Source organism: Podarcis cretensis (genome assembly GCF_951804945.1).
Source record: "Podarcis cretensis genome assembly, chromosome: 2".
Classification (NCBI taxonomy): Eukaryota; Metazoa; Chordata; class Lepidosauria; order Squamata; family Lacertidae; genus Podarcis; species Podarcis cretensis.
Window position 1 is genome coordinate 99,341,543 of NC_137171.1, and position 12,771 is coordinate 99,354,313.

Here is a 12,771-nt window from a genome sequence, read left to right on the forward strand (position 1 = left end):
TTTAGGACATATGGTTTATTTACACATATATACAACCCAAGTTTAGGATAGAGGGGCTCACAGAATCAACACCCCAAAAGTTCTTGCTTCTACCAGTGACAGCCTTAGATTCTAGCAGAAATCAAGCATCTCTTTCTCTCTCTCTCCTGGCTGCTCTCAAGCTCTTTCACATAGGTTTTTCTCAGTACCACCCATGTTCCCTCTGGCACATGGCAACTTCTTTCGTTATAGTAACAATAGTCCATATGTCCATTAATGCCAAAGGAATCGCCTGACTAGTTCAACAACAGAATCCTCCATTAGATTTTAACCCTTGCTGGATCCACGACTCCAGGGATTAGTAACTCCGGCATCAACCCATCAGACTAACCAAACTCACAACATTATATATTTCTTTATCTGACAACAGAAGAGCGCTATAGGCCCATCATGTCCAGTCCTCACAGTGGCCAACCAGAACCCCACAAGCAAGAGAGGAGTCCCAGCCACTGTCATTCCGAGGCCTGATCCTCACCCCACAGTTCCCTCCCTCGGACTGGGCGATCATGGTGACATAGCCACGTGGGCGCGCCTTGGGGGGAGGAGCCTAAGTGGCCGTCCGCGTGGGGTAGAGGAAGATGAGTGACAGCGCCCGGAAAGGGGGCGGGCAGCCCTCGCCCTCCGCCGCCCTATCAGGGCCGCCCGCCTCGCAGCCCCTTGAAACAAGCGAAGGAGAGGCGGCTGGGAGAGCCAAGGAGCCTCGCGGTAGTTTCCAAAGCGCGCTGGTGGCGCTCTCCGGCCGCCGCTCCCTTGCCAGCAGAGCCGCGCTGGGATTCTCGTGAAGACGCGTGACTCCGTCGAACTTTCCGTCGGGTTTCATTACCCCTCCTGCGTTCCCCACCCTCCAGGCTTGAGGTTTTTTTCTCTTTCTCTTCCACGGATCTTTCTTGCGGGTTCCTCGGAGCCTCGGCTGCTGGCTGAGCTTTGCCTCCAGCTCCCCTCCACCCGGCGGGCTCAGGTGGCTCTGCCTGCCTGCCTGCCTGTCTCCTGGCCCGGTGAGGAGACATAGCCGGTGGCACATAGCGGTTTCCTAATACAGGAGAAAGAGCGCGGCTTTGGATGGGGCGATCGGCGCGCTTGCCTTTCCTCCGGCGGAGCGGCTAGGCTAGATCCCGGCTCATCTTTGCTGCTGCGCGCCAGGTAAGGTCTGCCGGCGCTACGCTCTCTAGGGCGCACGAGGAAGGAGCTTTTTTTCTTCCCGCCAGAGGGAGGAAAGCGAGCGCCAACCTCCGGGATATCTACTGGGGTGTCTGTCTGTCTGTCTGTCTGTCTCTCTCTCTGTCTCTCTCTGTCTCTCTCTCTGTCTCTGTTTCTCTCTCTCTCATCTATCTATATCTATCTATCTATCTATCTATCTATCTATCTATCTATCTATCATCTATCTATCTATCTATCTATCTATATCTATCATCTATCTATCTATCTATCTATCATCTATCTATCTATCTATCTATCTATCTATCTATCTATCTATATCTATCTATCTCTCTCTCTCTCTCTCTCTCTATCTATCTATCTATCTATCTATCTAATCGATCTCTATCTATCTATCTATCTATCTTTGGTGATGGTGGGGCTGTGCAGTGCAGCCGGCCGTTGGTTGTCTTGCTCGGCGTAACCTGTGCAGGGTGCAGTTCCGGCGATGCTGTCCCAGGGCTGGAGAAAAGATCGGACAGAGCCGATGACAGAGAGATCGCCTTCCGCTAAGTTACCCGCTTCCCACAACCAGGTCCGCTACCAACCTGCTTCTTCCCGATCCTTAGGTGCCGGGAAAGTGGCGATTCGAATCCACGCTCGTGCCGTGGGGAGCGAGGCGGTGAGGAAGTGAAGCGCGCGTGATGCGAGCTGGAAAGCACCAGCAGCAAACGTGTATGCGCGCGGGGGGTGGGGTGGGTGGAGTGGCGCCCTTAGGTGATCAGACTCTGGACTGAAAGGGGTATTTTTTTCTCCCCTGGTTTAGATGGTTATGTGTATTACGTCGCTTACTTCAAAATGCCCTGCTGCACTTGCAGGCCTTCCGCTAAGTGGGGCTCTGGACTTCTGTCCCGACGGCATCGCTATTTGCGCTTGGGCGTAAAAAGAGGGAACTTTTTTTTCGGTTTTTTGAGTCGTGGGAGCGCTCAAACTAGTCTTCCAAGCAAGGGGATGCGAGCAACTCTTACGTTTTGCCTAAGCATGACCGTCTGCCCATCGGGTAGAGCGCTGTAAACTTGACCTATATTGATACTGTAATCCTGTGTGCGCGCACACACACGTATTTACCTGGGAGTAAGCCCCATTGAAAAGGGTGAGACATGTCACGTATTTCCGAGGAAGCAGGCACATGGTTCCTCTGTTGTTTTCCCTTTCGCGATTCCAGAGGCTTGAGAGGATTAAATATCTGAGGCGCCGGAGCGCCGGCAGACTTGGTTAGTTTTGGGGACCAGTACTCTGTCGGGAGGCGCATTTGGAGATCAAGCTTCATCCAGAAGTTAATTCCACAAAGTTCAGTGGCACTTGCTCTCCAGGCAAGAGCGCGCGCAAAATAGCAATCCCTCCTAGGGGATTGGATAGTTGTTTGTGGGCAGGTGTGACCGAAACCAACCCCCCCCTCTCTCTCTCTTTGTGTGTGTGGGTTGTGTTGTGCTGGATTCTGGGGCCAGATGTAGGAAGCCGTGGGGGTTGTTTTAAAATCGATGAGCTTGGAATAGTTGCTGGAGAGCAGAAGCTGGCGGAGCTAGCCACAGCTGAAGTGGACCGCTTTGTGGGAGAGCCTGGCCGAGCAGCTGCCCATGGGCACTGGAAGGCCGGGAGAGCGTTTGTGCCTCGGCTCTCTGGGAGCCATGTGGCTGGCTAACTGTGATGCCCAGCCAGGTCCTGGCTGGCCAGCCCCTCTTCTGTCGTAGGAAGGGTTTAACGTGCGGAGCTCGGTCTGTTTGGAAAGCCAACGCGCCGCATTGCACTAGATCGGAGCGGTGAGACCCGGAACATGTGCAGAGTGCACTTGATCGCGCAGAACCATTACTGGCCCTTCCACGCGCGGCCGGAATGACGAGCCAAGGTGTTTCCAGTTTACGCAGAGTGCGAGCGCCTTCTGGAGGGGCCTGGGGAAATGATCTCGAGCGCAGCGCTTCCGAAAGCGGGATCGTGTTTGTCCGGGAGGCGCGCGGGCAAAAAGACCTATCTTCGCTGCCACCTCCCTTGTGCAGTTCCTAGTCTGCTCGAGACGGGGGTGTAAAATAAAGTCTCCTTTGTCCGTTCAGCGGCGAAGCGTGGCAAGCCTGTAAAGGAGTGAGGATCCATCAGCGAGAGAGACAGAAAGATGGATGATGTGTTCTCTCTTGTTGGTCGAGATCGGGGTGCGGAGTAACCGGGCAGGCTCTTCCCTTCCCATCCGCTGTCGCCTTTCCCTCCCTCTACCGCCGCATTTCTTGCCTGAAACCTGAAACCTATCCAGGGTAAGTGGAGGTGTGTAGGAGGTGCGTCGAGAGGTAAAGACCCCCCCCCGAAAGAGTGAAATAAAACTTTTTTTGGATTCTCCTCTCGCCGCCTGCAGCGCACGAAGTGGGTCTCCTGCTGTTATGCTCCTTTATCCGCAGACAGCCTCAGCCAAGCGTGGTTAATATGGCTGATCGCAGGAGATAAAGTGCGTGTTCATTCATTTTATCGGCTGACGAAGAGCTGTGCTTTAACAGGAGATCGTTTTAGAAATGAAGTACTGTACATGAGATGGAGGTGAGTGGAGAGTTCCCGTCTGTGTGGGTGCGGAGACAGAATCCTTCTTCCCGTTTAGTCTTTCCATTTTGTAAGTTAATCACAGCTGAAAAACAGAATAAAACCCACCCACCCAACCGGGCAACTTTTGAGGTGTGTGCACATCAAAACTATAGGAACGTTTTTTCTCGAGGGGGAGCGAGACAAATTGTACTGTGTTGCTGCAAAGATATGTATTAAGGGACAACTTCCCTTAACATAAGGAGCATCTGGAACCACTAGCCCCAGTTTATTGTGACAGTGACTGATGCCATGACGCCACTAAAGCCTGCCTGCTACCTGGCCTGCGTGAAATAAATTCTGCATGCATCCGTTGGCGTTATTTGCAAACTGTGTATTACAACCTGGGAGTAGAATGACTTAAAACGGCAATGTTATGCATACTTACCAGTGAGTAAGCCCAATTTAACATAGTGAGCTATCTGGCTGAAGCAGTGGAAGTGTTGGGAGACAAGAGAGGGTGAGAGAATGTATGTGTAAATCAGGGCAGCATATCAAACTATTTGCTAGAAAGTCCAAGCCACAGATGTATAGACCTGATCAGTCCTCACTTTTGTATTAGCAGTCCGGTACCCTGACATTAACATGCTTAATTGTGTGGTGTCTTTTGCTTAACGGTAAGTGCAGGTGTCTGTGGCTAGGAAATCATTTCCTGTCCGTCATACTCCTTAGTTTTCAGGTAGGCAGCTGAGATGTTGTGGGCTGCTTGTCCCCCCCCCCCCCCCCGATTCCACACGCTGTAAAAATAAATAACTCACGACAGCGTATTCCCAGTATGCCACTCAATATATTCCAAGGTGCGCACACAGTAATTGCATGCAAACCTTTGCACAGATGTGTTTTCAAATTGCTTTGACATACATTTTCCCTGGCACAAGTTGTATTTGCGTAGCTGGCATTCTCTCCACCCCCCCCCCCTTTGCATGTTTTGATGGGAAGTAAATGAATTCATTTGTTTTTTTTTTTTTTTTTAAAAAAAGAGCATAATGTTTTACTGATATGCTGTAGTCTTATGGTAAACCTGTGTATATAGAGACCCACGAAAGGGTATTCTTCTCTCTCTCTCAACAAATAATTCAAGAGAGGAAATAGTTACCCCTCAGCCCAGGGAACAATACGAGTGGGTCCATTGTGGCGACTTATATTTATGATGATAATATTAAGTCTAATTAAGGACAGCAACACAGTGACCATCTGGGTGTTTGCAGTCTGTCTGGTCTTTGTATGGAAAAAAAATATTGCGGCAATTCATTTTAGTATTCAAAAAATATACTTAGAATCTTGAGTTTTAGCATTTTCTATTTGGAGTAGCCTTGTTTTGTCACCGCCATGTAAAAGCAGTGGTGGTTGATGCCCATTGAGACTAGTGGAGCAGAATTCAGGGAGGACAACAGTAGGCGGAACCGGAGCCAATGAGAGGCAAGGCCAACAAATTCCAGTTTTGTCCTCATCCTTTTCCTTGCTGTAACTGAGCCTAAGTAAGAAGACAGGCAGCTGAGGTTTGGTGGGGCAGTGCCTCATTTGCCCTAATGGACCAGGCCCCACTTTTACACATAGGCCAATGTGCTTGAAAGAATCCAATTTAGAGATTATTTTGTTTATACACAGCGTAAGTATACTATAATATACTCCATGCTGCATCGTGACAAGTGCACTGTTAGCCCTTGCTAGAAAAATTGAAATTATGCAAACCTCTTGTTGTGACATGAACTGGCTTCAGGTGCTGAATGTCAAGATTTCTGGAATAGTTGAATTTTCAGAAACAACATATCCCCCCAATGAGATTTCTGGAAAGAAAGATGCTTTTACAAGTGGCCCTCTTAGCAAAGCACTAGTTCAGTTTTGAAAATGAGGTTTGAAAAACTGTCCTTCTCGTTTCCACATGTTGGTTAAGATCCTGCTACTTATGGCAGAAACTCCTATGCTAACACTTTCCTTGAGGATGAGTGATGTTGAAACTGCACCCACTAGAGATTGAGCATGCACTTGACATCATCGCCAGCCAATCAGGTGTTTTGGAAACCACGCCCTGGCCAAAGCCATATTGCAATATGCATTTGGTGGTTTTGTTCCACTCCCTGTAATTGTGACAAGAGAACAGAGAACATCTCAGTCTGAGAACAAGTTCTGAGGGCCATTCCCAGCACCACACGCCCCCCCCCCCAAACAAAAATATGTATCTGGCAATTCAGTCCCATTTACATGGAAGTATGTCCTGGGGATTTCTGTACTGCTTCTAAGTCAGTTAAAGTTATTTAATGGTAAGCAAAGTCCTAAAGGTCATGGGATCCCAAAGGATTGCCTCCTCCCAAATTAACCGGTCATCTTTGGAGATCCACCTCTGAGTCCCTTGATGTTAGGCAGATAGTGATCAAAGAGGTCCTGCTTAGTTTATATGGTATCCTCAATGTGGAAAGCCTTCCCAAGATAGGTTAACCTGCAACAGAGTCTGATTTGTCTCCCAGAAAGCCTTTGTGTTTACCCAGCAGAACATCCAGCGGTCCTCTACAGATTTTACTGACTCTTCCTCTTTGATCTGGTGCTCTTGTTTTGCTGAGTTAATTCCATGCATTATATTTTGTCACTTTGTATTACACTACCAAGCCAAGTGTAAGCTCCTTGTATGAATTCATAAGACCCTTAACGGCTTGGGTCCAGGATGTCTTAAGGACTGCCTGATTCCTTACATCCATCCCTGATCAATGGAATCTTTGAAGGAGTTTCTGCTAGTGTTTCCCAATGGCTCAGATCCACCAGGAGCTGTGTGTTTATGATTGTGAGCGCGACTCTGTGGAGCTCTCTTTCAGCTGAGATCAGACACTTCCCCCTTCTCTAGGTGCTTTAATGAAGACCTTTCTAGTCTAGCAGGCATTTTAAGTAAGTTGCATCATGCCTAATTTATTGAATTTGTTTTTACTGGTGGTTTTTGTTTGTTTAAGCTACGTATTACTTGACGGATGAGTCCCCCCACCTCCCTGCCCAATCGTTCTGTGAACTGTGTGGTGACCATCTAGGACAAAAAACTGCCTATAAATATTAGAAATAAATGAATAAATATAATTGATTTAATCAACCATATGTTAAGCACCCTTGGGTTTTTTGTTTAAAAAAGCTGGAGGGTGGAATACCAATACCTTGGATGGATAGATAGATAGAAAGAAGGAAAGTTTGGCTAGATCAAAGATTCCATCTCTTGATTTAAGGACAATCATAATTTTCCTTTTGTCACAGTGATTAGTAAAGTGGACATGTTAAATAACTAAAGATAGTTCCTGACACCATTTCAGCATCCTCTCTGATTCTGTTTATCCATGCATTTTTGTTTTGGAACTAATTAAATTGCACCAGTGCTGTCTGAGCTGTCCTATCTAACCTATGTAGTACAGAATAGATATATATAGTGTGGCACACTACCTCAGTCTCTAAGTGGTGCAAGATTCCAGGGGTTTCCAGGGTTTGTGTTTCTTTCAGAACAAGGCACAGTGGAGACTGTGGTGTCTTTAGGATATATGGTTCATTTGCACATATTTACACATATATACAACCTCAGCCTAGGATGGAGGGCTTCACAGCATCAACACCCAAGAGTGTCCTGCCTTTCCCATATCCATATTCCAGCAGAAATCAGGCATGGCTCTCTCTCTCTCTCTCTCTCTCTCTCTCTCTCTCTGCCTTTCCATCCTGCAGCTTTTGTATCAAGCTTCTAGCTCACATAACTCAACTCACCACTCTGGCCTTTCATACTTTATTTTTAAGTAGCAGACAGTTGAGGGAGGGAGGGAGTCCCACCCATTTGCACCTCGCACAGAGCCACTCCCTTTGTTACCTTAATGACCCATACTATGTAGCAGGCCCTTACTAGGCTGGCCTGGCTATTTCAGCAATTGAATCCATGCTGGAACCAGGAATTAGAAGGGAGGCTCAGGCATATAGCCTACTCCCCTTGCCAAACTCACAACCAAAGTTTGGTCTGCTGACAATAGTTTTAAAGGCTATTCCTATAACGAAGGATCACAGTATGCTGCCCTCTATTTTCACTGTTTTACTCCAGTTTATTAGTTCTTCCTAATATTTATCCTCCCGTTCCCCACTGTAAATTTGGAAGAAAGCTGGAGAGCAGACATTGAAGGAATGGTTCCAAATATCAGCCCAGTTGCGGTGGCCTTGGACAGGTTGCTGTCTTCCAGTGAAATGAAGAGATGGGCTGTCCTCACAAGGTTGATGGAAGCATATAATTAATTAGGACCATGAAAGAAGGCTATTGACAAGCTGGAACGTGAGCAGAGCAGGGCAACCAAGGTGATCAAGGGTCTGGAAACCAAGCCTTATGAGGAACAGTTGAGGAAGTTGGGTATGTTTGGCCTGGAAAAGAGGAGACCGAGAGGAGATATGATAGCCATCTTCAAATATCCGAAGGGCTGTCACATGGAGGGCAGAGCAAGCTTGTTTCTCCTGCTTTGGAGTGTAGTACCTGAGCCAATGGCTACAAGAAAGGAGAGTCCGACTAAGCATCAGAAAGAACTTTCTGACAGTAAGAGCTGTTTGGCAGTAGAACAGACTCCCATGAGAGGTGGTGGACTCTCCTTCCTTGGAAGTTGGATGGTCATCCGTCATGGATGCTTTAGTTGAGATTCCTGCATTGCAGAGGGTTGGACAAGATGACCCTTGGGTCCCTTCCAACTCTGAGATTCTATGATTCTATATAATTCAGGGATAGGGAACTTGTGGGCCTCTAGGTGTTGCTAGACTATAACAACTCCCATTGTGAAGGTCTATCTTGCAATATTTGGTGCAGCTTGTTTTTTAAAAAAATAATTTGCAAGCCATTTAGAAACTTCTTTTGGCCTTAAGCAGTATATACATTGAATAATAATAATTCCTGACCACTGACTATGGTGTCTGGGTCTGATGGGAGCTGGAGTCTAACAACATCTGAACAGCCTATCTGATGTAAAGTTTCATAAAAACAACAAGCAGCATTCTACTAAGGAAATAATAAAAAAGAGCTACTTACTGAACAAGGCAATACTGCTTTCAACAGTGTGGTGCCCTCTAGCATCTTTGTACTACAATTCCCATAATGCATGTGCTGGAGAGGCTGATGGGAGTTGGAAGTCCAAAACATCTTGAGGGCCCCTTGCTGTTGAAGCCTGAGGCTGTTATACCAGTAGCAGAAGATATTAAAGGGTTGCCTTGCTTCCAAAACTGTTCTAGCAATTATAGTTCAATTATTTGCTCAGTGTACTAGTACATTTTAAGGCCTGCCCCAATCCCACACTGAGTTCATAAGAAGAAAGATACTAATGATTTTGCAGGCCACAAATTAAAGTGCATTAGACTATAATCCTATGCATGCTCCCTTGGAAGTTAAATATACCTAGAGAATTCACTACTGAAGTGAGAAGAAGACTGTTCTGTCCTCGCCCTCAAACTTTGCAGGCATCTTTTGAAAACATTTACAAACTTACCTTATCTATTCTATTATGAGCTGCCTGGGAGAAGCTCTGGCTTTGAAAAACAGCATTTTATCGGCATATTTATTATTTGCATATTTGTTGTTGTTTAGCATAACCTATGGGATCATTAGAATTGTTTAGCATTATTAAAAAGGGGTGATTTTCCATCATGCTTTATGTTGCTGCCAATTTATATATATACTGCCGATTTGTATACTGAAATAAAATGAACCATATGGATGACTGAAATGCTGCCACTGAATTGTCCGGGAGAGAGAGAGAGAGAATGTATAATTCACTTTGAGTTGACATAAAATGCAAGATGTGCATGTAATGAATTACTTTAAATTAGAAAACAGTAAGCAACTGTTTAGGGAATTAGGAAATATTCAAATAAGTTGAATAGTAATGATCTTTTGATCTATTGTGGCATTAAAAAAAACACTTAGAAAATTACAAGGGCTCCTGCTGATAAAGAAATCATCAAGAGGATTTAGATTATTTTAAAAGATTTTTAATTGTGGCATACTTTTTTGGTGCTTGGATCTTGTCCCATCAGATTTATGTATCTAATATTGTTGCTTATGATACCCAATTCAGGCTGAAGTCCAATGTGTGTATGCATATGGTGGTGCAAGTCTTAGAAAGGCAGTATTGTAGCTCAGTGGCACTTTGGGAAGGTGTTGGTATGTCTGGATTAAGCCCCTTCCCCCAGCTGAAAATGTTGCAACCCACTTTGCAGTGGTGAGATAAACTTTGTAGTTTTAGCAGGTTGTGCATTCTAGAAAGATTAACTGATTAAAGTTCTTTTTTAAAAAATCATACAAATGAACTGGCCCTTAGCGTTATGAAAGTCTGGAAGCCAAGAACAAGAAGGGCATGTTATCAGACATAAGATTATTACGGATACATGTGGGGGTTCATTCAATAGAAGTGTTACATCGGGATTTCGGCACTGGTGACTTCAAGCTTGGATTACTGCAATGCACTCTATGTGGGGCTTCCCTTGCACGTGACCCAGAAACTGCTGTTGGCACAGAACGTGACAGGAACGAGACCTTGTGAGCATATAACACCTCTGCTCAGAGAACTGCGCTCCTTGCTGATTTTTGCACTTGTAAGAAATCAATATTTTAGTATGGCAACTTTTGTGTGTGTGGGTAAACCGTTTGGAGGTTTTACTGTAATCAAGCGATATATAAATTTTGATAAATGTAAGCACTGTGCTATTCATGTACAGTGGTACCTCTGGTTACGTACTTAATTCGTTCCGGAGGTCTGTTCTTAACCTGAAACTGTTCTTAACCTGAAGCACCACTTTAGCTAATGGGGCCTCCTGCTGCTGCCGCGCCGCCAGAGCACGATTTCTGTTCTCACCCTGAAGCAAAGTTCTTAACCCGAGGTACTATTTCTGGGTTAGCGGAGTCTGTAACGTGAAGCATATGTAACTTGAAGCGTATGTAACCCGAGGTACCACTGTATTTTATTTATGTCCAGAGGTTTCCAACGATGGCCTGGGACTAGGGGTGGGGAACTTCAAGTCTTGGTGCTAAATTTGACCCCCCCTGGGAGGAGAAAACTGCAATAGAAGTATCCTGATGTAATCTAATTAAATAAGTGCAAAAAAAAAAAAAGTTGTAAAAGGGAGTACCCCTGTTCTGGATACTCCATTCCATTTCTCTTCTCACCATTTCCTCCTTTCCCTGCCCTCTAACAGTCAGTCAGCATTCCGGGGACCCTGTATACACTCAGGATGCTTCCAGATTGTCACTACTGTCAGGTGGAATTCAATCACAAACCTGCAAATTCAGGTTGTACAATTAAAGTTGATTTGGTGCTCTGTTGATGGGAGAAAGTGTGGGAGAGCAACTGCTTTACACAATGTAGTATGTCTCCACACCTGAATCAGAACAAATGTTTAATCAACAGGTAATCTGAGAGCAACCTCAGTCTTCACTGGGTTGCTTTGCATGTGCTTTCCCCTTTTAGGGGTCCCCCTCTCAAATATTTTTTTGTACTTTAGCAAATCTTGGTGGTTCTCCTGAGTCTGCGATTACATCCTCCCTTTCTGTGTATTTCCCCATTTTGGCTATAAGACACTCAGAGAATTGAGATAGCAATTAGTAAGTGCCTGTAAGTTGCAAAACATTGAATGTATTGACACTAGTAGTAACTTAAGTTTCTTCTTGTGTTGTAAAGAACAAGGATATTTACAATAGGGACGGGTATTTGACCAGTCTAATGTTGACCAAATGTTGCATTTTAAAAGTATTAATATTATAACAAGGAAGATAATCTTCAATAGGTTTGATTTTTTTTAAAAAAATAGATATTTGTCACTATAAAATGATTACAATAACTAAAAAAAAACATAGTTAATTATTTTATTGTATTTTATTTCCACCCTTTCTGCAAGGAGTTCAGGGTAGCACACACAGCCACTTATTTAATCCTCACAACAAATTTGTTAGGTTGGTTAGGCTGGCTTGCGGACCACAAGTTGTGGTTAATGTGTTAACCCAAATAGCCTTCCTTCACCATAGCTAAGGAAGCTGCAAAAGCGCAAGACAAGTGCAGCAGGAAAACAAGCCAAACTTTGGAGAAACAAACCTCGATTTATGTGATCCTCCATGGCATATGTGATATGTTAAGCAAACCATGGCACATTGCCTTTGTGGAATTGTGTTCACACAAACAAAGGCAGTTCATGCTGAGGATGTGTCTCACATGTGTATTCTTTGCATTTGCTTTGTGTACATGTATTTGCATGTACATGTACATAGGCATATATTTGTCACGTTCTCCTTAAGAGTTCCAGCAAATCCTTGGGAAGATACTCTAGCATCTTCTCTTCTGTTTGTAGCTTTGCTCTTCCTTTAAGGCATGAAGGCTGTATCATGCTGGACCATTCATGGGCCTAATGCATATTTAGCCTGTTTTATATCCTGTACAGTCGTACCTGGTTCTTGAACATAATCCATTCCAGAAGTCCATTCGACTTCTAAAAGCATTCAGAAACTAAGGTGTGTCTTCTGATTGGCTGCAGGAGCTTCCTGCACTCAGTTGGAAGCTGTGTAAGCCGCGCCGGACGTTCGGGGTCCAAAGAATGTTCGGAAAGTGGAAAACTTACTTCCAGGTTTTCGGCTTTCAGGAGCCAAAATGTACAAGTACCAAGGCGTTCGAGAACCAAGGTATGACTATACTTTCCCCTCACTGAGGGGAAGGTATGCTTCAGCCCTCACGTGGTAGTTCACAGAAACAGCTTCCATCTGGCTCCATTGTGGGGCTGTACATGTGAATCTTCCTGACTTGTTGGGAGCTGCTATAACTGAAGACTTTTGGTTCTAAGCAGGGATGCCAAGAGAATCTGTGGGCATGAGGAAAGTGTTTTAACAAACATACCCCAATACCATCCTTTATCCAGCTGCTTCTGTTCTAGGAGGGGCCCGTCCTGAATCCCAGATGGGGTTGTGGTGGTCAAATGCCTCCTGAAACATTAGAGCTGCCTCCACACTTTGTTCTC

At 45.2% G+C, this 12,771-nt stretch overlaps 1 protein-coding gene across 1 annotated transcript in view; it reads left to right on the forward strand.

The window, feature by feature from the left end:
- The first annotated feature begins 728 nt into the window (after positions 1–728).
- The window catches only part of TAFA4 (TAFA chemokine like family member 4), a 132,054-nt gene continuing 120,011 nt past the window's right edge, over positions 729–12,771 (forward strand). The window contains exon 1 of the mRNA XM_079964163.1: positions 729–1,179. The gene's annotated coding sequence lies outside the window, so the exon portion shown is untranslated. The remainder of the gene's footprint in view (positions 1,180–12,771) is intronic.